Raw genomic sequence first — 27,509 nt, 5'->3', positions numbered from 1 at the left:
CTGGCTTAGGGAAAGTGAGTGCACCTGTCGACCAAACCTAGTGCTGGGAACAGTCGCGGCGATACAGGATGATACCCTTAGGTATTACACTGTATTCAATTAATTTTGTCCTGAATTCTGGGGAAAAGAGGATGAGTACTCAGATGGCAAGAATCTCCAGGTGTCGTTTGGAAGGAAGGTAAACATTTAATAATTAACGATAATAATACTTCCTGAAGCCAATTCTCCTCCTCTAGGTACTGTGTGTAGGTTATCTTGCTTAATTTTTTAGAACAGCCTACATGTGGTGGAATCGTTTTCTCTTCCAATTACGGATAAGAAAACAGATCCCGAAAGAGAAGTCCCTTGTCCCAGGCCAGGGCTAGAACGTGCTTTGGTCGATGTCACTACACCACACCTTCCTGGTAGAGAACAGGGCACTTTGGTAAGACGCTAGGTACTAAACTGATATATTTCAGTCAGAAAAAGAAGAGAAAAGGAAATGAAGGTGTGTGTGTGTGTGTGTGTGTGTGTGTGTGTGTTTGTGTTTTAAGGAGGTTAAAACTATAAGTTGGTTGGTAAAGGACAGGCAGGGGGACAAGACTGAAGGAGAGCAATGTTCCTTAAGGAGGTGGCTGCTTAAATCCTAGGAACAGGGAAGGGAATAAAAATAGGGCCCAAGAGTGAGAGACATAAGAATAAATGTAGAGGTTAAGAACTCCAGAGGAAAGAGTATTGAGAGAGTTCAATATCACTAGGGATGACTGGGGCTCACACGGAGATTGTATAGTGAATAGATGGATGGAGGGAAGCTTCTAGAGAGATTTCAGTGCTGGCTACCCCTTTGATTGCCCGTGCTGCAACCATGAAGCCATATAAATGTGTACCTGACAATGGCTGTTAAAGAGAGGACTAAAAGTCCATCATTTATAATGCTTTGCATCTTACTAGTCTATGCTGCCAGAAGTGAAATTATACACAAGATTCATGTTAAAAAATGACGTCAGCTTTTCTTTATGGAAGTTGCTAAATCCTGCACCACCCACACTGCACCCATTGTACAAGGTTTGTGACGGATTTCACATGCAGGCTCTCACTTGTATGGCTTTACTCCCTAAAGACGGTGTTAAAGAGAAAGTAGTGTAGATTTTATTTCTCTTTGAAAGAAATCGCTTCAAGGAAGCTTCCAATTAATACGTAGAAGTCTTATATTGGGAATTTTATCCAACTATTGTGAGCACATCTGTTTGAACAAAGGGAGAGAAATCCACAGCAATCCAGTGTGCAACAGTGAAAAACGTTGATGTCATCCACTATTTGAGTATATACTGTACGATTCCATTTCACATCATAGGTGATTTAAGCAGTACTGGTGGTGAAGCAGCAAATGCTGTCTTACTGAAAAATAATTAAAATTGTCCCGTGCTGGCCCCCCAAATCCGCTAGCCCTGAGGACAGGCAGGCAAGAATGGATGAAAGGGGTCCTGTATGGTGTTATGCTGTCCAAAATGATAATGTTATCAAGCCGTGTGCCCAACTTCATTTTTCAGCCTTTCCTCCTGGAAAAGCTTAACTTGGAGATAGTTTTTGAAACCTAGAACATCAATGTACTGCCATAGCTTGTGATGAAATAGCTGAGTTAAAAATCATATTATTAAGGAACCAAAGGTTTCCAAATCAATCTGTCAGAGAAGGGTTTAGTTCAAACGTGCTCTCATATCCACAGTACCTGCTTTTCATTTTCATGGTATCTTTGAAGTTTGGTAGTACTTGTACTCAGAAACCCTAAATTGGCAGAGAGAATGAAATCAAAACCAAACATCCAAACCCCTCGCTGGTTGGATTAAACTTCTGGAAAGCACTCAGGTTTTCGTCACCTTAGTTAGTTGTTTTAAATATTTACACAAAAATTGTCCAAAGGGAAAAAGAAAAAAAAAAAACCCAAAGAGGTAAATATAAAGTAAGCCAGATAATTATCGGATGAGCAGCAGAAAAAAAAAAGCACAGCCAATGATATCAGTTTGTAAATGGTGTGGCTGTCGGGTTTTAACTGTTAATTGGAAGTTCAAGTTGACAGTGCTACAGAGATTTTCTTGGTTTAATTTTTAGTCATGGTGTGATAAACTAGTCCCATCATTTCCAGGAGATCTATTAGATACCAATGTCACAAGAGGGCTAGGACAGAACTTTCATCACACATTTTTCTATCAAATTCCTATTCTTTATACCTCCCAGAGAACACAAGTAATTACTCAGTATATTTTGGTACTTCATTTAGAGGCAAAGGAAGAATGAAATCAAAACTTTTCTAGTTCTTAAAGAGCTAAATTGAAAACACATAATCCCCCAATTCCAGAGACTTTTTAATGGAGACTCTCCCTTTACAAATCAGCCTTTACAACCTTTTGTAGAAGCCAATGATAAGTTGGTCTTTGGAACTGTTACGACTTTACAGCCACTGTGAAACACAGTAGAACAGTTCCTCAAAAATTATTAAGCATGGAATTAACAAACGATCCAGCAACTCCACGTCTGGGTGTATATCCAAAAAAGGTGAAAGCAGGGACGTGAACAGGTATTTGCACACCCAGGCTGGTAACGACCCAAGTGTCCATTGGTGGATGAATGCATAAACAAAATGTGCTCTGTGCATCCAGTGGAACGTTGAAGACGTTATGCTACGTGAAATAAGTCAGACGCTAAAGGACAAATATTGGTTGCTTTCACTTCCAGCGGTCAAATTCATGAAGACAGAATGTAGAATGGTGGTTCTCCGAGGCTGGAGGGAGGGGCAAGGAGGAGTTCGTGTTTAATGGGTACAGAGTTTCGGTTTGGGAAGCTGAAAAAAATGGAGGTGGAGCGTGGTGACAGTAGACCAACAGTGTGAGCCTACTTAATGCTGTTGAACCGCACACTTAAAGATGTTAAATTTCACGTTGTGAGTATTTTCCCATAATAAAAAATTTTGACCCTGAGACAGCTGTTTGTAAGTACCTTGTAAAAAGATGACGTGAATTTAGAACACCTGTTACTCTCACTAGATTTGCTACTATAAATAAAAGGTCATAAGGTTCAATTTTATCGTCATTAATTTCAAAAAAATCATTTATTTATTTATTTATTTATTTATTTATTTATTTAGAGACACACACAGAGCGTCAGTAGGGGAGGGGCAGGGAGAGAGGGAGACACAGAATCCGAAGCAGGCTCCAGGCTCTGAGCTGTCAGCACAGAGCCTGACACAGGCCTCGAACTTACAAACCATGAGACCATGACCTAAGCCGAAGTCGATGCTTAACTGACTGGGCCACCGAGGTACCCCCCCCCCCAAAAAAAAAAACCCTTTTAAATTGAATTTCCTTTTGTTTTTTTTTTCCTCTTACCTAACAATTTCTTTTGGTGTTTATGACAGACTCAATTTTATTCAGTGGCTAGGTGCTCACTAAAGTCATGTCCTCCTTCTCCTGGGCAGGTAGCTATACTACATTTCCCAGCCTCCTTTGCGGTTAGGGGAGGTCTTGCCACTGGGTGCCAGCCAATGGGATGTAGTGGAAGTGGCAACCAGAAGCAGCCCCTGGAAAAAACCCCCACCCACCCTGCATCCTCCATTTTTTCTCCAGTGAAAAGTGTACTAAGCCATGGAGATGTGGGGATCATTTGTTACAGAAGATAGTCGACCCTGATTAATATAGTGTTTGTCCCGGTAAGAGAATTGGGCGGTTCTATATGCAAATTAAAAAACCACTCTCCCTTAGCCAGCTAGTATTAATGACTAATATTAGATGGCTTCCATTATGGCTTCCCAAATCCTTGAGAGAATTATTTAAGTGTTAGAGGCATCTGTTAGCACACAATAATGTGATTATTGATCTCTAATAAATACGGTGTTGAGAGCTAAGTTGAACAGAATGAAATTAAATCCAAAAAACCCAGCAGGAAGCTATTCATTAACTGTAAGTCCAGGCATGCGTGTCTGTGAAGAATACCAAATAGTAGTTGTCTCAGTCTTGAAAAACAAAACAATGTGGACTTGAAGCAAATGTTAAAGAGATGGCTTGAATTTATGATTCAAATAATTCGACTTCTTTTCCTTTACATAAGATGAAGAATTTCTTTGTTTTCATTTCAGGATCTTTTTTGATTGTGCGATTTTTTTTTTTTTTTTTTTTTTTTTTTTTTTTTTTTTGCTATGGAATTAGTTTAAATTGCTATTCAGAAGCCTTGTTGAAATCATGGTTTGATATATTTTGTACTATGGGAAGACAACCTTTGCAACTTTAGTCCTTGAATTCTTCTGTGTGAGTTGTTGGCCAGATTGTGTCACTTAGTAAATATTGACAGAAGTGACAATATACTGGGATGTCTGAAAACACAGTAGGGCATATAACTACCCTAAAATAACTGAAGAGAAGAGTTTGCTTCAATCTTCAGGTAGAATATGGCGGGAAATCGGGGACAAATCGCCTGTCAGAGAGTGCTGGAAGCAGCTATGCTCTCAGTGAACAGTGTGGTGGGGAGGCACCAGTGACAAGTACCTTCAGACGTAGCTCCAGAGTCTGAAAGGCCTGACTTCAGTTCCTGGCTCCTTGTCTTTCTTACTGTGCAACCTCTTAATTTCCCTTAGTTGTGGTGCCCTCTATAAAACGAAAATCCTAATACCTCTCTCTGGCAGCTTGCTGGCTGTCCTGAAGATCCGTTCTGACTTTCTTTCACCCTAATAATTCAGCAGCGTTCGTGGCCACCCTGTTTTTGTTTTTGTTTAACTTTATTTCTTTATTTTGAGAGAGACAGAGACAGTGCAAGTGGGGGAGAGGGAGAGAGAGAAAATCCCAAGCAGGCTCCACACTGCCGGTGCATGAACCGTGAGATCGTGACCTGAGCCGAAACCCCGAAGTCACCCAGCGCCCCCATGGCCACCCTGTTAGAGGTACGCTTTGCAGCCTCTCTTGTGGCTGGCCACGGCCAGGTGACTTTGCGGGTTTGATATGTGCCTTATCTGGCTGGGAGATGATGGGAGCTGTAGGGGCAATCTTGGGACCAGAGATGGAATCTGCGTGTTGAGGATGGCAGAGATCCTGTACCTCCATAGGTTTGTATGAAGTCCCCATAAGCATTAGGGCTATGAGAGTGTCTTATCTGGAGTCTCGAGAACAATATTGGGGGGCTTTGCTAGGCAGGTGGCATAAGGAGGCTTTAAGTACAGAGAAGTCAGACACAGCAAATGGAACAAAGGAAACAGTGTGAAAGTGTAGATGGGCCTCAGGGTACAGCCCTCTGGGGAATCCCCCATGTGAGAAGCCCAGGGTCAACAGGTCAGAAGGGATCTGACACCCAGGCTGGACGTAAGAAAATCAAGCGTCAGAGTCACCAGTGAGGAGCCTAGGAGCAAGGGTTCAGGAGTAGTGGTCTGGCAGTATTTTTCACTGGCAATAATGTTAATAGTAACAAAAATAACACTAACAATAACAAAAATAGCAAAAACAACGTCGACATTTATGGCGGTCCGTGTGCCAGCCTCTCTATTCTCGTAGCCCTTTGTAAACACTTTTAAGATTTTATATTTACGTAATCCCCATTTTACAGATGTGGAAACTGAGGCTAACACATGTGAATTCTTTTTGCTCAAGGTCTCATAGCTGATAAAGGGCTGACCTGAGATGTCAATCTAGGACTAGCTGACCCCAAAACCCAAATGCTAAGAACTAACGACCCAGTAATCCAAGTTAAGTGCTTAGCACAGGGCATAGCAAAGGGATCAAGAAATGTTAGCTGTTGTTACCTGGACAAGGGAAGGAGTCTGTGGCACACATCAGCAAAAGCAACATTAGACTGGAGCTGAAGACTGTGAGGCCAGGCTCCCCATACATATTCTGTGTGTGTGTGTGTGTGTGTGTGTGTGTGTGTGTGTGAAGTGAAGTCAGGGAGCAAAATAATTCCTAATTCCATGCTTCTTTTTCTTTAATTGTCCTAAGAAGGAACCAGATGCTCTGAGAACAGGGAAGCTGGAAAGGCAACCTAACACGTTCCTGGATTGTCACAGGATCAGATTTTTAGAGCCAGAAGAAGATCTTAAAAACAATCTAGTATCCAACTCTCTTCTCTCGGAAAGAGGCAAAGGACATTCACTGGGATTTTAAAAAGTCACCGACCGCAGAGAAATAAGCAAACTCGAAAGGGCTTTTAACTCAAACAATCTAAAGTCCCAGAGAAAGGTTTTAACTTCAGAGAAACAGAGTGAGTGAGTCAGAAAGCACTCTACAATCATGGCATATGTGTGAGATTAAGGTTAGAATGTGTTAATAGTAACAGATGTAATAGGAAAACATCTATATTTGATCTTGGCATTCTTTTTCTTAAATTCCCTTAAAATAGAGCATTTCATTATTCTGATGTTTACATGGTAATAGGATGTGAGGATGATGTGGTCGTTTTAATACAGAACTATCTTTTTTAACCTAAGGTGCATAAATGTGTGGAAGCTTTAAGAGTCCTGTTAGAATATCAGGCACATGACATTTTTAATTGATAGAGAAGAACATATTCAATAAACCTTATGGAAGTTATAAAGCCTTGTAATAAACATCTATGAACCCACCACTCAACATTACCAATACCATAGATGCCCAGTGCATACTCCTCTCTGGTCTCAATTACCCTCTGCTTTCACCCCCACTCCCCCCACCCCAGGGGCAGCCACTCTTCTCTGGTCTCAATTACCCTCTGCTTTCACCCCCACTCCCCCCGCCCCAGGGGCAGCCACTCTTCTATACCTAGGCATCCAATATTTCAATATTTCAGGTACCTTCACCACACCATAGCCTGGATGCAGGATTCCAAAGAGTAGGGAAAGTATTACTGTTATAAATCAGGGTTGCAAACTGACAGCAAACGCCATATTTCTTAACACAGGTTTGCCAAATTTAGCTTGTCTTGAAAATTAACTAATGATACTCCTTCTCCGAGACATAGCAGATAAGGTAGAAGTGACTTATAAAAGTTCTTTCACAATAGAATTAAGCACACAGGATGCTAGTTAAATTCCACAACACATGAGTAAACTTGACTTGGCCTCAGCCTTGTAATAAAGGATTATAATTCCCCAAGGAATAATGTCCACACTAGGTATATATTGAGAAGGCTATTTTAACATTAATACTCAAAATCCTATAATGTTCAAAACATGCAAATTCTGTATTTGTGAGAAAGACGGTTCTGTACTCGGCAGATTTGGGGTGAAGAGGCTCACTCCTCTTCTTAAAGATCTGAAGCTTTTCCTGGTAACACACTGTGACGCTTCTCACAAAGACCCCCTTTTTATCGGTGTGGTGCGGGGTGAGGTCGTTATGTGGGGAGGATGCTAAGTTGATGGCAGCCATTCTGGCCTCACTGGCTTCCCTGCTAGAAGTAGGACGGGCAGATCCGGAGAGCCCGAGCTTGGACAGGCACCCAGAAGGACTCAGTTCCAAGGCAGGTCATAGGTCATGCTGGACCTTGGTCAACTCCATGGTGTCCCACGATGGGATGGGTTCCATCTCCCTTCTGCTCAGCCTCTCCCTACTAGACCCAGTCATTAAACAGAAAGAAACTTGATAACTAACTAAGAGCCCTGGGGCCAATGAAAAAAAGGGGGTTCAGTCTGTTAAGCGTCCGACTTTAGCTCAGGTCATGATCTCATAGTTTGTGGGTTCGAGCTCTGCGTCGGGCTCTGTGCTGACAGCTCGGAGCCTGAAGCCTGCTTCGGATTCTGTGTCTCCTTCTCTCTCTGCCCCTCCCCAGCTTGAGCTCTGTCTCTCTGTGTCTCTCAAAAAATAAATAAATGTAAAAAAAAAATATGTAAAAAAGCAGCTGTGTGCTATTGAGAATGTGCCATACAATTCCTCCATTTGATCAGCAGAATGGATAGAAGTCCCTTTGCCTCATCCGGGATTTGTTTCTTGCCTGCGAATTGCATGAAAACCTATTCTGGGTCTTCATTGCTCACACCTGACTTTGCAGATGTACCCACCCTGAGTCATTCCTGTGGCTCAGATTCATGATTCTAAACCAGCCTTACATGAAGGTGACTTTGTAATAGGTTGGGGATAGACAGAAAAGTAAAGAGGAAAAAAGGTGGAAAATACAGGTTTTGAAATTAATCAGGGATTTATTTAAAAGGACAAGCTACTGTTACGTCACTGATTATGGCAATAGAAAACAACATCATATTTTTTAACATGGGGCAAATTCAGTATTTTAAAATAAATCCTGTAGGAATAAAATATCACTTAGACTCCTCAGAGGTGGGATTATTACTTTCCTTCTGGCATGGGTGAAAGTCATGGGAATGTTTATTTCCCTAAATTTTTTTTGCTTGCCTTCTTTCCTCTTTCAGATAACAGGACAGTCTGACTTATCAGCATAGAAAATATTTCTGTCAGCATTCGGAGAACGTGGGGTAAGTGTAAAAGGAGAGTGGTTATGTCAGGCTGCACTTTTAACCTAAGCCTAGACACCAAGAGCTGTGCTACATTTAAAAAAAGAAAAAACTTGCTAGGCTGTCACTCTAATTAACAGTTGATAAAGTACAAACATCTTAGCACATCACATAATAGGCAGATTGTGCCCTTTGATGGGCAGCAGAAACCTCACAAGAAAATATTACATTGAGGGGGCGTGTGAGTGGCTCAGTCGGTTAAGTGTCTGACTCTTGATTTTGACTCAGGTCACCGTCTTACAGTTCGTGGGATCAAGCCCCTCGTCGCGTTCTGTGCTGACAGCTTGGATTCTCTCTCTCCCTCTCTCCCTGCCCCTCCCCCTCACAGACACACAGACACACACACACACACACTCTCTCTCTCTCTCTCTCTCTCAAAATAAATAAAATCACTTAAAAAATATTTCATTGAATGTGAGGATTAAGGTGGAAAACATGACTTTAAGTGGGAAGGAGGAGATAAAACCCTCTTGCTATGGCAAGACACCTTTTTCCTTCAGCTGGAAAACGATACCGTTCAAAGTAACAGTCCACTCATGTATCATGTCTTCCTTGAATTATGGTTCTGACATGATATGCTCATCTCCCAAAATAGAGCGCCTGTCACCACCTTCGAACTATATTCAGCTCTAATGAGAGGCAACGCACAAAAGTTGCTCTTAGGTTCAGTCGAATCCCCAATCATTTGACATGTTTGAGCACTTTAATTTTAAAATAAGAATGGTGTTTATGTATGAATTCAAAAGCCTTGACTGAAACTTCACTTTTCAGTAGAAATCAATATCTCCTGTAGTAGAAAGTAACATCCCTAGGAGCTGAATCTAAAACTCTCAGCACAAGAATACATACAAAATACAGAATTAAAAATTGGGTTTTTTTTTTCCTAACTATTCCAGATACACACTTTTAACCAATGCCCTTGTTTTTTTGTTTTTTTTTTTCTATATCTCTTTTTAAAAAATTTAATTCCAGTGTAGTTAGGATACAGTGTTGTATTTGTCTCAGGTGTACAATATAGTGATTCAACACTTCCATACACCATCAGGTTGCTGATCGCAGATGTACTCCTTAGGTACTTAGGTACCTCACCTACTTCACCCATCCCCCCACCCACCTCCCCTCTGGTAACCATCAGTGTGTTCTCTCTAGTTAAGCATCTGTTTCCTGATTTGTCTCCTTTTCTCCCCGCTTTGTTCCTTTATTTTGTTTCTTAAATTCTACATATGAGTGAAACCGTACAAACAGTGTGTGATTTTGAGCAATGATTTTTCAAAACGTGAAATGGGGGGATGCCCGGGAGGCTCCGTCAGTTGAGGGTCAGACTCTTGATTTCTGCTCAGGTCGTGCATGACCTCATGATTCCTCAGATCGAGCCCTGCTCAGAGCCTGCTTGGGATTCTCTCTCTCTCTCTCTCTCTCTCTCTCTCTCTCTCTCTCTCCCTCTCCCTCTGCCCCTTCCCCTCTCACGCACTCTCTCTCCCAAAATAAATAAATAAATAAACTTAACAAGAGAGTGACATGAACCCATTTTCCGTAAAAGAAAGGAGGCGTTCAAATGCGTCTGGCGTTCGCAGTGTTGGAGGGTCACGGTATATTATTGCATGTTGGGCATTAACTTTGTGTTGCTGGAGGCCTCCGCCGTTTTGCACAGTGCCACTGTGCCCCTTATGTTTGAGTGCAGAAAGAATTCCATTTGGAAGACTTTGAAACAGGGGTGGCTATCATGGCTGGCTGCCACTGGAAATTGAAATCGTGACCTTTTTCTCTTGGTAAAGGTAGTCCGAACCAAAGGATTTCCACGAACAAAATGTCGCTGTAATGTCTCTCTCCATTTTCCCTGTTCGCTTCCATTCTGGTCTGTTTGGAGATTCTCCCACCTTGTCTGGACTCCACATCGTGCACCCTGGCCTCACTGGGAGAGGGGTAGTAGTAACTCTTAGTGTGCTGCACCTAAGTCCACCTGCCAGACACTAGCCCTCACCCCTGCCAGCCCCCTCTAGGTAACACTCATTCTCTTTCCTTCACGCCCAAACATAAATCCCTTCTTGCTGCAAGTTTCTGTTCTCTGGAGCTCCTGAGTTGGATGTGGTTGGGGGCGGGGAGGTAGGGAGCCATGCTCAAGTATTCATGAATGATAATGAGTTCATGAGTTGTCCATCTTGCTGGGACATTTGCATACTCTTATGGATCATCTGGGAAAGATGCATTTTCTCGTCTTAGAAAAACCTGAAAGTTTAATAAGGTACATTGTTTTTGTTTTTTTTTTTTTAAAAAGGGTGTCCTATGGCCAATCACATTTGGAAAAACTACCCATTTATGCCCGTTATTGGAGATTCATAAGACTTTGTAGTTTTTCCAAGCCCGGGTAAGTTCTACAGTAAAGACAGCTGTTCGTTTAAACTTGGGATTTCCCCACATTTATGAACATTAGTGAAAATATCTGTCTGTGTGCATTTTTTTTCTTAGTATAACGACTATTAATGCTCCCTGGAGAACACACTTAGAGATATACTTCATTATTACAAAGTTGTGATTTGTCTGTTGGTGTGAATTTCAGATACCGCAGTGGCACCTTGAGTAAGCATTTTGGAATTAGATTTTCTTTCAATTTCTCTCTCTTTTTAAAAAGTTTTTATTGATTTATTTGAGAGAGAGAGAAAGAGACAAAACGAGCAGGGTTGGGGCAGAGAGGGGGACAGAGGATCCAAAGTGGGCTCTGTGTTGATAGCAGGGCTCAAACTCAGGAACGGTCAGATCATGACCTGAGCCGGATGCTTAAAAGACTGGATCACCCAGTCAGTTCAGTCTTTCACTTCTTCTAACATCACTCTATCCACACAGCTGTCTCCTCTGCCTCTGAGTATTTGGCTTTCTTATCCAGTTTACTATGTGATCAGTTCCGGTTTTACGTTTATGTAGACAAATCATTCACCTGTTATTGATATCATCACTGTACTTAAAGTTCTCTTCAGCAGCCCATTTAGGAAGAGGAGTGTGTATTTAGACAAAGAAAGCGTCTATTTTCTGCCTACAGACAAAGGCCTTACCTTGTTTCCTCTTGCCAAGTTTCACCCATTTCTCTTCACGTGGAAAAGGGGGTCTGTGATGTCCAGGGTTGTTGCCTCGAGCATGTAAACACCCCCAGATCGAATCCTGCAGGACCAGCGATGGTGGCTGTACTGTAGAAAAATGAGGCAGACCACATTTTCCTGGCTGAGAGTCCCCACTGTTGGAAAGCTGGGTGGGGGGTGCCATGGTTGCTTCTGATGGGATCAAGTTGCCATTTCAAAGCTGAGCTGGTCAAACCTGCTGGCCTCCGAAACCACTTGCTTTGATTGAGGGCAGTTTCTCTGCATTGTTTGGGGACAGAACAGAAGGGCCCCATGCAGGACATCACATCTTTCTCAGTGCTTCTGACCTAGCAATGGCAGTGCCACTTTTCACTTAGGATCTTTTTGACCAGTCCATCAGCGACCCAGTCTGGACTGTGCACCTCCTCTTGACCTTGGGGGTTAGTGTCACCTGGTGAATATGAGCCTTCTTGGAGAGGTCATCAGGAATTTTATTCCTCTGTAAATTAGGCTGGAAAGAGGTTGGAAAGAGGAACATGAATAGAAGCATAAATGTGGGGCGCCTGGGTGGCTCAGTCAGTTAAGTGTCTGACTCTTGATTTCGGCTCAGGTCGTGATCTCACAGTTGTAAGTTCGAGCCCCACATGGGGCTCTGAGCTGAGTGTGGAGCTTGCTAGGGATTCTCTCTCCTTCTCTGTCTGGCCCTGCCCCACTCACATGCTCTCTCACTCTCTCTCTCTCTCTCAAAATAAATAACCATTAAAAAAATAAAAGCGTAAATGCTATCAGTTGAAACTAGGATGTATAATTTCTTGTGTAAAAGTAAGTAGTGTGTCCTGCTTCATAAAGAAAATAATGCTCTAATAATTTACTGAAAAAAGGTAGTTTTGTCCATCAAACCATCATTTGAGAATATACAGGGGAAGGTATTATTTTCCAAAACTAAACCAAAGCTAAAACAAATTAAAAACGCAGGAATTAGAGAAAAAAAAACACACATTAGAATCTTAATGTTTGTCCTAAAACGATGAAAAAGGTAGATCTGTGTACATTTTTTTTTTAGCTTTAACACAATTTTTAAAAAATATTGCATAGGGGCACCTGAGTGGCTCAGTCAGTTAAGCATCTGACTCTTGGTTTCGGCTCAGGTCATGATCTCACATTTTGTGACTTCGAACCCCACGTCCAGGTCTGTGCTGACAGCACTGAACCTGCTTGGGATTTCTCTCTCCTTCTCTCTCTCTGCCCCTCCCTGGCTAGCTCTCTCTCTCTCTCTCAAAAAAAAAAAATAAACGTAAAAATGTTTTTAAAAAGTATTGCTCAGAGATTTCAAACATTACTCGTAAAAGCAGATTAGAGACAATGCTTAATTTCTAAAAGTGTAGCTTAAAAAATTTTTAATTTTAAATATAAATTTAAAAATGTATAGTATTTAACTAACTGAAAGTTCTGATGAACTCCACTGAGTCTCAATTTGCTCCTCTGTAAAAGAGAATGTAGACTGGGCATAGAGTAAGTTTCATAGTTTGTAATAATGTGAAAGCATTTTATAACAGAAAAAAATAAGCAGATAAAGTTACTATTATTATAATTCAATTTGTTTTTAAGGGTAAGTTCTAAGAAAGCAAGCTATTCTACTTAGAAAAACATGACAAGACAAAACAAAACACATCCCCATATCAGTACATCATCAATCCATCCAATGCCTTCTACATATAGTCTAGGTGCTTTTCCACCTGCTGTTTTTTCACTGGGTCTCAAGGTAAGTGAGATGTCACTTGAGCCCTTTAAAGGGTGAATCTTAGGGATGCCTGGGTGGCTCAGTTGGTTAAGCATTAACTCTTGATTTCAGCTCAGGTCATGATCTCACTGTTGTAAGTCCCAGGCCCAAATCGGGCTCCATATTGACAGTGAGGAGCCTAGCTGGGATTCTCTCTCCCTCTCTTTCTGCCCACCCGCCCCTCCTGCCTCTCTCTCTCTCTCTCTCTCTCTCTCAAAATAAATAAAAAAACTTAAAAAAAAAATTAAAAAGTGAAAGGGGAGTCTTCGTTTTCTACTACATTTTGGGTCCTTTGGACATTAGTCCCATTGGTTTTCCAAGCCAGACATTTTGGGCGCTCATGTCTCCAATGTAGATCCCAGGGGTGGGGGTGCCTGATGAGATCCTTCGCTGTTGTGGGTTGCCACTCTGGGGCCGGGGTGTTGATGAGACCATGTCTCTCTGCCTCTCCTACCCATCTGGACATGGTCTTTTTATCCTTTGTTGTGGAGAAGCAATTCATCTAGTTTTCAGATCCTTTTCAGAGCTGTAGCTATAGATTTGGTGAGTCCGTAGAAGGCCGTGAGTTCAGGATCTTCCTACGCTGCTGACTTGCAGGAGTTTCCCCCCAACCCCCACTCCCACCCTGGAGCATTCTTTATAAGAACCAAGACACGGAAATAGCCTAAGTGTCCACCACCAACAGATAAATGGATAAAGAAAATGTGGTATGTATAAAATGAAATGTTTCTCAGCTGCACAAAAGAAGGAAATCTGGCCATTTGCAATGACATGGCTGGAATTTGAGGTCATTAAGCTCAGTGAAACAAGATAGACAAATACCACATGATCTCCCTTATATGTGGAACCAAAAAAATAAAATGAGCTCGTAAGTATAGATTGGTGGTTGCTAGAGGCAGTGGTGTTGGGGGGTGGGCAAGATGGGTGAAGGTGGTCAAAAAAGCCAGATTTCCACTTCTAAAATAAATAAGTTGTGGGGATGTCATGTACAGCATGTGTACTATAATTAATAATACTCTATTGCATAACTTGAAAGTTGCTAAGAGAGTAGATCTCAAAATTTCTTATCACAGGAAAAAATTTCCTAACCGTGTGTGGTTATGAGTGTTCACTCGAATTATTGTGGTGATTATTTCATACTGTCTACAAATATCGAATCGTTACATAGTATGCACGAAACTAATGTGATGTTTATGTCAATTATACCTCAATTCAAGAAAAGAAAATAATAGATTTTACACTCTTGCTCTTCTCCATCTTCCCTGCATAAATTTGCTGAAATCTAGCTTCTAAGTGCTCCTATTATTTCCACTTTTCCTCCTCTGTATTTTTTTTTTAATTCTGTTCATGCGAACCAAGAGTATTCTTGGTAAACTCATCCAATACAGCGCACAAGCTCACTTTCTTTGTATATTTTCCCAAGGTTACTAGATGACTGTGTTGATCATCTGGGTGCTTGTTAAAGCAAAGATTCCTGGACCCTTCTGTAGTCCTTCTGTATCAGTGTTTCTGAGTGTGGCCTCAGAATTTAAATTTCTAGAAGATTCTTGCACATACTAAAGTTTGAGAGCTACTACAAAGTTTTTTTTTAACTTACTTTTCTCAATAGTTTCTTTTGCTAAAATGGGAAAAGAAAATTTTGCAATCCACCAAGAGCTTGTTTTCTAGATGACAGAAAACAGAACAAGTACTTAAGAGTATCCACATACATTATAAAATCAAGTCCTTGTATTTTTTTTCTAAAAATCAAGACCTGTGGTCACTTTGAAGTGAGTCTGGACACAGTCTCTTTTTTAGTATCTTGATGAATTATTCCTGAAGAAAAGAGAAGGTACAAGAGAAGGGCAAGAGGGTGAACCCTTCTTTCTTTTGAGGAGGTGAGAGCTAGATGCCCAAAGACCTGACTGTTCTGTAACCTTAGATGGATCCCTTTGTTTACCGGAAGTGGGGTCGGGGGGCAGTTTCAGGTACCTTATGTACGGTTGAGCAAAAGAATCTCTAGTTTCCTTTGAGCGCTAACAAACAATGTATCATTCTGGGGCACCTGGGTGGCTCAGTTGGTTAAGTGTCTGACTCGATTTCCACTCAGGTTATGGTCTCACAGTTGGTGAGATCAAGCCCTGCCTTGGGCTCTGTGCTGAGAGCATGGAGACTACTTGGTATTCTCTCTCCTTCTCTCTGCCCCTCCCTGCCCCTCAAAATAAATGAAAAACGTTAGAAAAAAATTTAAAACCCAGTATATCATTCTTCTTCTCTAGGGGAAGTATAAAGCTGAACCAAACACTAAAATGGAAATGAAGATAGAAGTTCTCTTAAACAACAAATACTGAAGATGTATGCTTATAGCCAACTTTCCTCCTTACATTTTCTTTAAAAATAAATGATGTAAAATTACCATACAGCAGTGAAAAAGAATAAAATACACATCACGTTGGATACATCTCGGGAAATAATACTGAGTGAAAAAAAAATCAAGTTTCAGAAGAATTCAGCAATTCCATTTATATCAACTCAACACATTCAAGACTAAACTATGCATTGTTTGAAGATATCAACATATATGCCAGACTACAAAGCAAAACAAGGGGATGATAAACCAAAATTCAGAGTAGCGGTTTTCTCCAGGGAGAAGCCCCACAACATTATGGAGCGGCACATAGGCCCCCTCAAAGGGGTGGGCATGGGGGGGCACTCTATTCCTTATCCTGGGTGGTGGTTTCATGGTCCTCAATTTTAGTGTAATTCATCATGCCTTATACACACATCACAATTATTCCCTTGTATCCAATCAGTTTTTCATAAAAACAATTAAAAACCAGTCAGGAACATATAATATTTTGATACATGGCAAATTTTGCTCCTCTATTGTGTGTGTTTCCATGCCGTTTCTTTCTTTCTTCACAGACTTTCATATTTAAGTAAATAGGCATTTCATGAGAAACATGAAACAGAACCCTGTACCTCGGGAGTTCTTAATGTAAAAACAAAACAGCATCAACAACACAAGGTAAGAGAACATCAACAAATATGTAACAGGTACCTTTGCTAAAGTAAACTAGAACTGTATAAACAGGGATTGTGTAAGGCATGCATTTCTGCAAACAGAGAAATTTGGTGCCAGGTTTCCAAGTCATCATCCTGTACCACTATTATTAGCTCCTTCCATTTGAATAGCAAAAGTTCTTTTATTCACAAATATTAAAAATTATGCCTTATTCTTCCCCATCCCCTTGGTCACAAATGCAATGATTCATTTTTTAAATATCATTATCCAGGCACTGCTCTGCAGGAACTATTCTCCAAAAGAACACCAGGTTACGTGGATGTTGAGGCTGGATTTCTTGGCCACACTGTTGAGCCCAGGAGTCTCCCACTGGTAGATCAGTGATTTTGCAGCTTTGGAAAATGTTAAATTAGTCATCAGGCACCTTTACTGCAGTTGGCCAGGCTTCCCGGCTCATAGGAGATAAAATGCCTAGTGAGGTAGGGAAAACAAAACAGTGAGGTCCAAGATTTTAGAACTTGTGAACTTTCTCCCAAAGCTAAACACCACCAACAATGACCACCCTGTTCCCCAACAGACAAACACACTCTACCTCGCTCCCTCCTTCACTAAATCCCAGCCATGATTCAGATCCTGGAGATCACACAGCTGTGTGTGTTGGGGGGTAGACAGAAGGAGAGGGCAAGGGCAAGGGAGAGAGATCGGCTTCCTTAAGCATGTCTAACTTCTCCATTCCCCGGATTATACATGAAGTAAATCATTTCGTATGTCATGTAAGTGCACAGTGCAAGAATTTTGCTTCCCTGAAATTCGGCATCTAGCAGAGGTCACAATTAAAGTTGTAGTTACAAAATAGAATTTACTCAGTTCGTTTTGAGAGACGTGCAATAAATTTTGGGATTTGTTCTCTCTGCGAATGCGATGGAAATGCATTTAAAAGGCAAAAATCAAAGTAGCTCATAGGCGTTTATCCTAGAAAATGCAAAAGAAAGCCACATCCTTTCTTGTATCTTGTTGCTATGGAAAGCTTCACAGTCTGGATATGCACCCTAAACTGTCTTCAAAAATGGAATAGACAATCCAATAAAAGTGAAACTCATTGTTGGCCGAAGCATTTAAAACAGAGGCGGCATCTGATGATAAAATTCAAAAGTTTGCTCTTCTATTAAGATGGAAAATAAGTTTTTCCATTCATAATTTTTATAAAGGCAAGGTCTCTTTTGTAGTTGTTCGAAAATAGAGTGACAAAACTGGATACAACAGGGCTAACATACATGATGCCTAAAAATGGATGTGGAGACATTCAGAGCAACTAAAGACGCATGGCTGAAAAGATGTGCACGGAATAGCGACTTGAGGAATCTCATCATTCGGTGGCTTGTTACCAGATGCACATTTGTTGACACTGAAATGAAAGCAGAGAAACAGTTAAGTGCGTAAAGAAGGAAGACAATATCTTGTAGGAGCCCAGCCTTATATACAAGTCCAATTAGAGGACCCCATCATTAACATGATCAAAAGCAGCTGACATTTCTAACACAAGTTAAGATCTGAAAATCTGGGTGGAATTGCTTATGCTTCTATTCAGACTCCCAAAGAAAGACCCTATTAAGCCCAACTAAATTGCACCAAGTGGCTTAAAGAGGTGCCTGTCCGTTTTAATTTTCCTGACACTCCTCTCTGAGGCTTGGTCTAATAGTGATTGTATAGCACTATTAGGGATGCCTCTGCTAGGAAAACACAGTTGTCAGCGACCTGCTTTATTATTTTGATGGTATGCAATAATTTCTCTCAGGGCTGGTGCTCCAGAAAAGGATATATGGGCCTGCTCTCTCAGCTCCTAATTAAGCAACGGTGAAATTTTATACTAATACCGGACTTAAAGGGAAGATTGGAAAAGCATTTATCTTCCAAACTGACCTAATTATCATTAGTGTACTATTCTAAACATAAAGAAATCAATCCATTTTAGAAATGGATTTAATAATGCAATGCACTTTGTATTATGTTTCTGAAATCTCATTCTTGTTGGGTATTTAATACTTGCTTTCCCTTTTAAAATCTACACTGGAGTGACTTTACGTGGGACTGTGACATTTTCAGGCACTTTTTTTTTTTTTTGCATGAATTGCAAAAGTAGGTGCTATACAAATGTCATATTTCATCAGTAGCATGTTTTGATTTTGAGGTGAGGAGCCACTTGGAGAAACACTGAACGGGTATAAATTAATCTCAAGGAAATCGGGAGTTCTTTTAGAAACAGGGGACCATTTCAAAATTAGCAAGACAACCAATGTGAGAGAAGTAGCTGGGGAGTGAAATACAATGAAACAAACGCACAAACAAAATGGATTGATCACCGATCTGCCCTTTGGGGTATTTGTGTCAAATGTAGGCACAGGTCAGTGTTCTCTCTCAACACCAGCTATTTTTATTCCCGTCTTTGTTTGCCGAAATTTGGTGTTTTCCTGGCCCTGACCACTAACCTGTTGCAAATGCCCAGGGTAATCTGATTCCTCCCTATTTCTCCTGACCGCCCCGTCCTTCCCAGTACTGCTGACTTTGATTCTTATCCTAGTTGATCAACTACCATTTCAGTTCCCACTGACCTCCTGTCGTTACCCTCAGATCGTTTCTTCGGTGCCTAAGCAATGTGTTTCTAACTTTCCAAGCTACTCTGAAACAAGAACCTCCAGACGCTGACAGGGGCTCTCCGTACAATAGTTAATCAGCACCTTTGCTGTAGAGTGGACCTCACAGCTGCCAAGTGGCAGAGGCAGGATTTGAACCCAGGGCCAGCAAACTGCAAGGAGTCCTCTTTCTCCCTTTTGAGGCCACAGTCTCTAGGGAAAGACCTCAAATCGGTTTGGTGGAGTTATCCGCCCAGTCCCTAAGAAAGCGAAGTGGTCTGCGTAGGGACCATCTACGGGAAATAAAGGGTCAGTCGCTAAGGATGGAATGAATTAACACATTTAGAGGTGAGGCCTGAGATACGTGAGAAGTTGGTGATGATGTCACAAGAGTCTTTTTTTTTTCTTTTAATTTTTCATGTTTATTTGTTTTCGAGAGAGTGCGCGTGGGGCAGGGGCAGAGAGAGAGAGAGAGAGAGAGACACACACACACAGAATCCGAAGCAGGCTCCAGGCTCCACCCAAGGTGTCAGCACAGAGTCCAACGAGAGGCTCTAACTCGTCCAACTGTGAGATCACGACCTGAGCCAAAGTCAGACGCCTGACTGAGCCACCCAGTTGCCCCGGTGTCAGATGAGCCTTATCCGGTATCTGAGTGGACAGCAGACTCTGGATCAATGAAAAGCCGAGCAGAGTTTAGGGCAGCGCTTCTCTACTGGGGGTGATTTTCATTCAGCCCTCCCCCACCTGGGACCATTTGACAATGTCTTAGAGACGTTTTTGGTTGTCACGACGCGGAGGTGGTGATACCAGCATCTAGGGGTTAGAGGCCAGGGTGCAGCCAAACCTGCTACAATGCACAGGACAGCACCCTCTGCCGCCGACAAAAAATGATCCGGCTCCAAATGTCAATAGCTAGAAAGCCCAGGCCAGGGTGAGCTGAAGGTATCAGAGGGGGAGAATATTGCCTCAATATGGTGCATTGCATCACACTGATCTTTCTTTGCAGGGCCACGTGTTTTCACTTCATTACGTTCAGGGGGGTTGCATTTCAATGATCTCAAAATGAATGAAGTGATTTTCAGCTTGTTCACTTCTGACGGGATGACAGCCGATTCGCTGTTCCGCTACAGACGGAAAGTCTTGGGTAATCTATCTTCGCTCGATGTCCTTTGACCCCGATGACTTTGAAGTAACGCCTCACTTACAAAGAGCACTCAGCTTTGTCTGTGATGGACGGAACACCTCCACCCTCTCCGTTGTTTTTAAAGCAGAAGTAAAACAGTGCTTCTTGGCATCCCCTCTTCTGTTTGTGTCGAATCCTATAGAACCTGGGATGCTGTTTTGGCTGGTGACAGGAGACAACTTCTCAGAACCTGGTATCACGCTCGCCAGACTTATCCTTTTCATCCTCTGTGGGTTTCCTTTCAAAACACCACAATGAAATCATTCCTTTTCCCTCCAAGATGGAATCTCAGATATAGAAGAGTATTAGCGGCTCATATATTCATCAGGCTTTTTTTTTTTTTGAAGATAAGGCTTCTTCTGTGTCGAATATGAAAAGGCATTTTAATGCTATCTCTCTGACTTATTCTCCCGTGCTTTTCCCTTCACACATTCACATTATTCATAGCAACACCCGCTCTTATTTCTTTTTAAATAGTGTGGCTTTTAAGCCGGGCAGACCCTGGTGGAAATGATCAGGGAGGATTTCGCAGAAATATTGCTTCTTCGGGAGAGCATTAGCTCCCCATCCTAACAGATTGAAGGAAAGCAGTGTTTGTCCTCACTCAGCTCCACGGCGCGGAGCATGTTTGCCCCTCTTCCTTATCAAAATCCCCTCCTCTGGAGTTCTTGAAAGATGAAACAGAAATAAAGTTGCGTTTTGTTTTCCTTTTCAGCCACTGATAGCCATTCAGTGCTAAAGGATATCGGTTCTGATCTGGGGTAGAGAATGCAGCAGGGTGGAGAGGGCCGTTCTGGGCTGCCCTGCTCGTCTTCCCTCTGACACGCTGGTGCCTTCACGGAGCAAAGTCACCCGGTGGCATCTCACCGGGGGCCTCCGGGTCCTCATCCGCCAGATGAGGCCCCTCTGGCCTCCTCCATCGCTCTGGCAGGTGCTTGACACGCCACAGATGAGGGCGCGGATTAGCTACAGGATTGTCAGGAAGATGAGCTAGCCCTTCAGTAAACGTTGATCAAGCCCTCACTAATAAGCAGAGTAACGAAGGTGGTGCCCAACTGTTCACGTGCAAAGGATGTGGTTTGCTCCAGGTCTACACCCGCCATCGCTGCCGTTGTAATTAAGCTCAAAAGGCCAGACGGGGTGAGAAATATTGTAAGGCTCCGAGATCAAGAGGAGGTACATCGCGCTGAAGTGAGAAAACTTTTCATTTCCGGGTGACCCCGTGAACCAAAGCTGATAGGAGGGAGCCAGACCTGTTAGCGAGGTTTTCTCCATTGTTCTTCTGCTACCAACTCCCTCCTACCCACCTCTTCCCCAAAGATTGGCTCCAGTCCAAACAGGCGAGCTCTCTCCGTAGAACATTCTCCCTTGGCTTGAGTTTTCGCTAGCAATGTCTTACCTTTCTTCCTCTATTTAGTAAGCGTCAGTTGCATACGAGGCTTCAACATTATGACATGTTGACAAAGGAAATACTTTTATTAGCTTTCATTTCATGGGTAAGAGACTTTGATTTGGATGGTCAACCATGTGCCCAGGATCACACAGGGAGGAAGTGGACGCACCAAACTCGGAAGCCCTGTGGGTTAACTTCAGACTCGGTTGTGTCTACTCGGACAGACTGGCTTTCTTCTTCCACCACCACCAGAGCAATGAACCGGTACTTGGTGGACATCTTGCTCTCAGCACCATCCTGGTCCTTATCACTATGGGGACCTGGAAATGGTATGAGCCACATCCCTACCCTCCCTGAGTGTTGAAGGTCATGCTACTTAAACAATACTGAACAGGTAATCATTTTCTTAGTAAAAAGAGCTGAGCCCTGACTCACAGTAAGGAGTCACGGAACTGGAATTAAATTAAAATTTTAGGAAAATGTTGAGCTCTTTTCAAAAACAAAGTGCACCAGGAAGAAATTAGGGATGATTCCATTCATTTACGGACTCATACTTAACATTAAGTAAAAGCAGAACACAGGGGCTCCTGACTGGAGCCTGGCTTCCTTGCCAGTCCCGTCTCTTGAGAGAATGAGGTAGCTTTCTTCTCCACTTCCCGACATGCCTTGCAGTGGCTTCCACATTTTACTTTCTGGGATTTTGCGGTGGAGGGTGGGAGTGGCCCCGGGTTTCTGTCTCTTGCGTCTTACATATGCTTGTTTTCCTACGCGCTTAAGTGGAGTGACTTTTTTTTCCCCCGTCTTTGGTCCCTGGTTAAACCTTCATTTTGCTTAGAGAAAATTAAAGGCTCCTGTTGCTAAAAATAAGAGAGATGAATTGATAGTTAAACGTATTAAATAAAAACATTATACTTGGCTGAATGTGAGAATAGCAAAAAAGTACCATTATAATATATTCTACTTCTCTTAATTTGACACTAAGCTGCTTGCTTGCCTTTATACATAGTCAACATCGGTTCACCAGAAGGATGGTAGTTAAGAAACAAGCTGTTAAATATTAAAGCTGAATCTATGTAATTGAATGTTTTGGGTATGGCTGTGTTCTAAATATATGCTATTAAGATACTGTTCCAAAAAGATATTTAATTACTGACATCTAATCATGTTATTGCTGTTTCTTTAACCAAGCAAAAATATGAAGTGCTGGAAAGAAAACAGTTTCATTTTAAACAGAAACATTTTATTAATTTCAGCAATAAAACCGAACTCCAATCTCCAAATGAAATCATCCCATTTTTAAAGATAGCACTTCTCTGTTTGGTAAGCCTTGTGTAATGCTGAGATAGATGGTCCTACTTAACGTGTTCAAACATTCCCACAAATAATGCACGCAATAAAAGTTAATTATGCTCGTTTATTACATCAAAATAAAATCCAAACCATGGAATTCACAAAGGAGAATTTCATAGTCAACTGTGGAGCATTATTATGGATGTTTATGACCGTAACATTTTTAATACCAGAGACAATTTGGGAAGATGTTAAGGCGACAATCAGAAAATCATAGTATCTTTCACTGGTATAGTGCCTGCACAAATTCACAAACATCGCCACATTTTATCATAACAGCAGCACTATGAATTAGGCAAGGAAGATATTGTAATAATAATTTCACATATGGGGAAATCGAGGCCACAGAAATGTATGTGACTTGTAGCTCACCTAGCAAGTTCAGTGGCAAAACTGGAATTGAGACCTGAGGCTCTTAATTGCCATTCCTGGGAATTAGAAGACAAGTTAAATGTAAGTGGTTTCATAATAGTAGTTTCCATTTTTTTTTTAATTAAAAGGACATTGTTTAAAATGACGTGGCTAAACTGATTTGACCAAGAATTATTTTCTCCTGGACCAAACATACTAAACGTTCTGAGTTTATGCAAATACCAAAATAGTGGCGCTTTTTTTCCTGTTTTTTTTTTTTTAATTTTTGATTTTTTTTTAACTTAAAGCTATCTTTGTTAAAAGGCAATATTTCAGGGTTTTTTTTTTTTTTTTTACTTCCTGACTCTTCTTCTCTTCCTCATTTTATTTTCTCTTACAAATAGGTCAGTTTCTACTAGGAGAATCGAAAGGCTATTTCTCTCTAGTGTCTGTGAACGCATTCAGAGAGGCAAGCCAAAAGTAAAAATGAGGCATCTTAGCTGCCGACATAATTTTCTAGGGATGCTACCTATGTTAAGCAGTGACAAGACGACTCAGTCCACGTTCATAAGGAAGGAGTCAGGAAATTTTAAATTTAATTTTTTTCAATTGTTTTTTTTTTTTTTTTTTTTGAGAGAGAGACAGCATGTGCAAGCGGGAGAGGGGCAGAGGGAGAGGAAAGGAGAGAACCTTAAGCAGGCTTCACATTGTCAGCACAGAGCCCGACTCAGGGCTCTTATCTCACGACCCTGGGATCACGACCTGAGCCAAAATCAAGGGTCGGACACTTCCCTGCCTAAGCCACCCAGTCGCCCCGGGAAATTTGAAATTTGATAATTGCATAAAAGATTGGGTACACCACTGTCATATCTCAGTTCTCAGACATTCAAAATAAGTCAGCTGACCAGCTTTATTGTTTCATAACTGGATTCGAATATCAGCCTACTCATCTAATAAGTAAGAGGGAGCCCAGCTAGACAGTTGGGTGTTCAACTGCCATGATGGGTGAATGTGTGAATTCCTCTTTCAGAATGGTTGGTCCAACCTGTCTGGAGCAAAATTCTGATTTAATCATTTTCATTTTCTAGACCAGGAGTCAGCAAACGTTTTATGTAAAGAGCCAAATAGGACATATTTTAGGCTTGCGGGGCATATAGTCTCTGTTCCGACTATTCAACTGTGCCACTGAAACACAAAGACAGATACAACCAATATGTAAACACACGGATACGACTGTGTGCTGATGAAGTTTTATTTACAAAAACTGGGGGCCACAGGCTGTAGTTTGCTAACCCCTGATCTAGACCAGTTGGATGTCATTGTTCTGCGATTATCTATGAAACGTTATGTCAAAATGCTGATTTTGATTGTTTTCCCAACCATTTGTTTTGGCATCCATGTAGATGCAAAACTTCATTTACTATATTTTATTGTCAAATAATAACCTTAAAGTTAAATCATCTTTGCTGGTTTTTTGGTTTTTTTTTCCTGAGTTTCTTTCCCACAAACATTCCATCCGATTTCTTGAACAGCTGCAGAGTAATAAGCAAAATTCTTGGCATTGGAGAAATAACTTAAAGACCCAAAAGTATCTTCTTCTGGGAGACAATAGCCTGTTAAGGTGACTGTCATATACAAAATACACCTGAGTGTGATGCAGCTAGCGTGGACATTTGACAAAGGAGGGTGGGACTTCAAAAGGAGGTGTGGTTGACAGAATAACACATCCCTGACCAAAGCAGTCTAAGTCCTGATCCCCAGAACTGGGAATATGTTACCTTACATGCAAAAGGGACTTTGCAGATACGATTAATTTAAGGCTCTTGGGATAGGGAGCTTACTTGGGATTACCAGGTGGAGCCAATGTCATCAGAAAGGCCCTGAAGAGGGAAAGAGGGAGGCGGGGGGGTGGGTCTGTGAAGAAGAGGGAAGCAGAGGTCACAGTGATTTGAGGGAGAGGTCATGAGCCAGGAAATGCAGGCAGCCTCCAGATAAATGGAAAAAGCAAGGAAACCAAGTGTCCCCTGGGGCCTCCAGAAGGAATACAGTCCTACTGGTGCCTTGATTTTAGGACTTCTGACCTCAGAATGGTAAGATGGTGTTTGGGTTTGTTATGCCCAGAATTCATGATCCCCAAAGACCACCAGGGAGCCGAGTCCGATGCAAAAGCAAAAGAGCCTTTATTCGAGCTAGCTCGAGCTCAATCCCCTACCTGCACCGATGCAGCAGTGAGATACCGGGGAGAGAGAGTGAGATTCCAAAGGACAAAGGTTTTATTGGGGCCTAGGGGCAGTTGGTGAGGTAATGGCTGTGGCCTCAGCCGATTGGCTGGGGAAGGGTCGGAGTCCTGTTACGCAGGTCGCCGGGCGTGTTTTGATTGGGAAGTTACTCAAGGTGGAGGACACAGAACAAGATGGAGTCAGCCGGCCTAGGTCCGCCCTTTCAGGTTGTCATAAGTCACTAAATGTATGGTAATTTGTTACAGCTGCAATGGGAAGTTAACTGGGGCAAGGGTTCATTCCTCTGACGTGGGGGCGGACACAGAAAGGATCCTGGGGCGGTGGTTCCTGCCCTGGCTTTTGAAAGATCACTTTAGTGTTCTGGAGGCAGGAGAGGGTTGGGGAAGGAAAGGCCATTCCAGGTCGAGTGAGCAGTGCAAACACAGACCTGAGGAACAAAGGGCTTGGTATGTCTGGGCTGTTGGGGGAGATTTGCCAACTGACTGGCTAATTCACCATCCAGGTTCTATGCAAGCAGCGCTATGGAGAAAGAATGAGGTAGGATGTGTGTGGCGGGGCAGGGGATACATTTACAGACTATTGTGGTGATAAAGCAAGAATGCCTTCTCTCACATGCCCGGAAGCCCTCAATGTCACAGCTGCAAAAGGGGACCAACCCAGCACCTCTGCTCATTGTTGCTGAAATTCAGTAGCTGGAGGCTATACTGTGACCCTTCATCTTCCCAACTTGGTCCTCTCTCAAGGGCAGCTTGTAGCAGCAGGGATGGAGAGAAATGTTACAGAAAGTGTATTCTGATCTTAGGCCCAAGTTACCGAGTAAACTCTTTCGGACCAAACTAAACTCTTGGAGCCCTACTTGAAAACAAAAGATAGCCAGGTGTCAGGAGAGTGTTCACACGCTGAACTATTACTTTGCTTAGAGCAGATCTCGGACACTTAAGCAGAAAAGGTGAAAAAGGGGTTAATGTTATTAATTGAGGACATTATCAGGTATTTACTAAAAAATAACTGTATACCTGACACTGTGCTCATGTGAGATACATCCTGCCATAAAAAGGCAATCTAAAGTTTTGGTCATGTGTGTGGAGATAATTTTGTTTTCAGAAATGTATGCCTCTCTGCTCATTGGGTATTTCTGCATCCATGATAAAAAATGAGTTAAAGTCTAATTGATCATTTGGGAAATGACTTTTTGCTGATGATGCTATTTAAGAAATGAAAGTGGATTTGAATTTTTGCATTTCCAACCAGGGACCTGGTCCCAGGAAAACATTTTCAAGTGGGCACAGCTCTGATTTAGGCATATACCATGAAAATAGACGAAGCAAAATATAATTTATCAGTGTTTAGTTTGGACATATGCTCACTTTTCCTTTTATAAAGATGGAGTTATGGTCCCCAGAGTTTAACAAAGTTCCAGGATACTGTATTTGAGTGTATACTACTTGAAGGTGAGAATCCTATTCTTCATGGTTTATCTTTCACAGTTCCTAGTACAGTATCTTATACACTGAAGATATTTGACAGTAAATGAATGAATGAAGAAATAAATTAAGAATAGATGAAGGAGGGGGAGACTGGCTGACTCAGTCGGTGGAGCATGCAACTCTTGATCCCGGGGTGGTGAGTTGGAGCCCCACGTTGGGTGTAGAGATTACTTAAAAATAAAATCTTTTTTTAAAAAAGGAGTGAGTGAATGGTATATACTAGTAGAGTTGAAATGGAGAAAAGAACATCAATGATGGTAGCATTTTAGCCCTACTGCTTATTGCCATATTATCTTTTCCAAATTGTCTTGTTGGATTGGATTTCTTTTTTCCTTTTGCTTACTCCCTTCTTAGGAGACTAGCATGGTCTTTTCCAGGGATAGGTGAAAAAAATATCATGAGGTTCGCACCAGGTTTATAGGACTTTAAACAGGAATTCAAACCAACTCTAGCAAACCATTGAAATTCTGATCTCTTTCCCCATGCATGTCTGTGCTGTATGAGAAGATCTCATATTGCTGCACTTTTAATAAGATTCAGTCATTCTGATAAATATAAATTATTT

General features: G+C 41.8%; 2 long non-coding RNA genes across 2 annotated transcripts in view; both read left to right on the top strand.

Moving 5' to 3' along the window:
• Positions 1-3,590: 3,590 nt before the first annotated feature.
• Positions 3,591-15,959, top strand: LOC132695059 (uncharacterized). The gene is made up of 4 exons (XR_009617665.3): positions 3,591-3,682; positions 8,351-8,413; positions 10,728-10,817; positions 15,562-15,959. It is a non-coding gene; the product is annotated as an uncharacterized LOC132695059 (long non-coding RNA).
• A 9,535-nt stretch (positions 15,960-25,494) lies between these two features.
• The window catches only part of LOC132695060 (uncharacterized), a 51,597-nt gene continuing 49,582 nt past the window's right edge, over positions 25,495-27,509 (top strand). The window contains exon 1 of the long non-coding RNA XR_009617667.3: positions 25,495-25,663. This is a non-coding gene — a long non-coding RNA (uncharacterized LOC132695060). The remainder of the gene's footprint in view (positions 25,664-27,509) is intronic.

Source organism: Panthera onca, chromosome B4 (genome assembly GCF_046562875.1).
Source record: "Panthera onca isolate mPanOnc1 chromosome B4, mPanOnc1 haplotype 2, whole genome shotgun sequence".
NCBI lineage: Eukaryota > Metazoa > Chordata > Mammalia > Carnivora > Felidae > Panthera > Panthera onca.
This window is presented reverse-complemented; position numbering and strand designations above follow the sequence as displayed.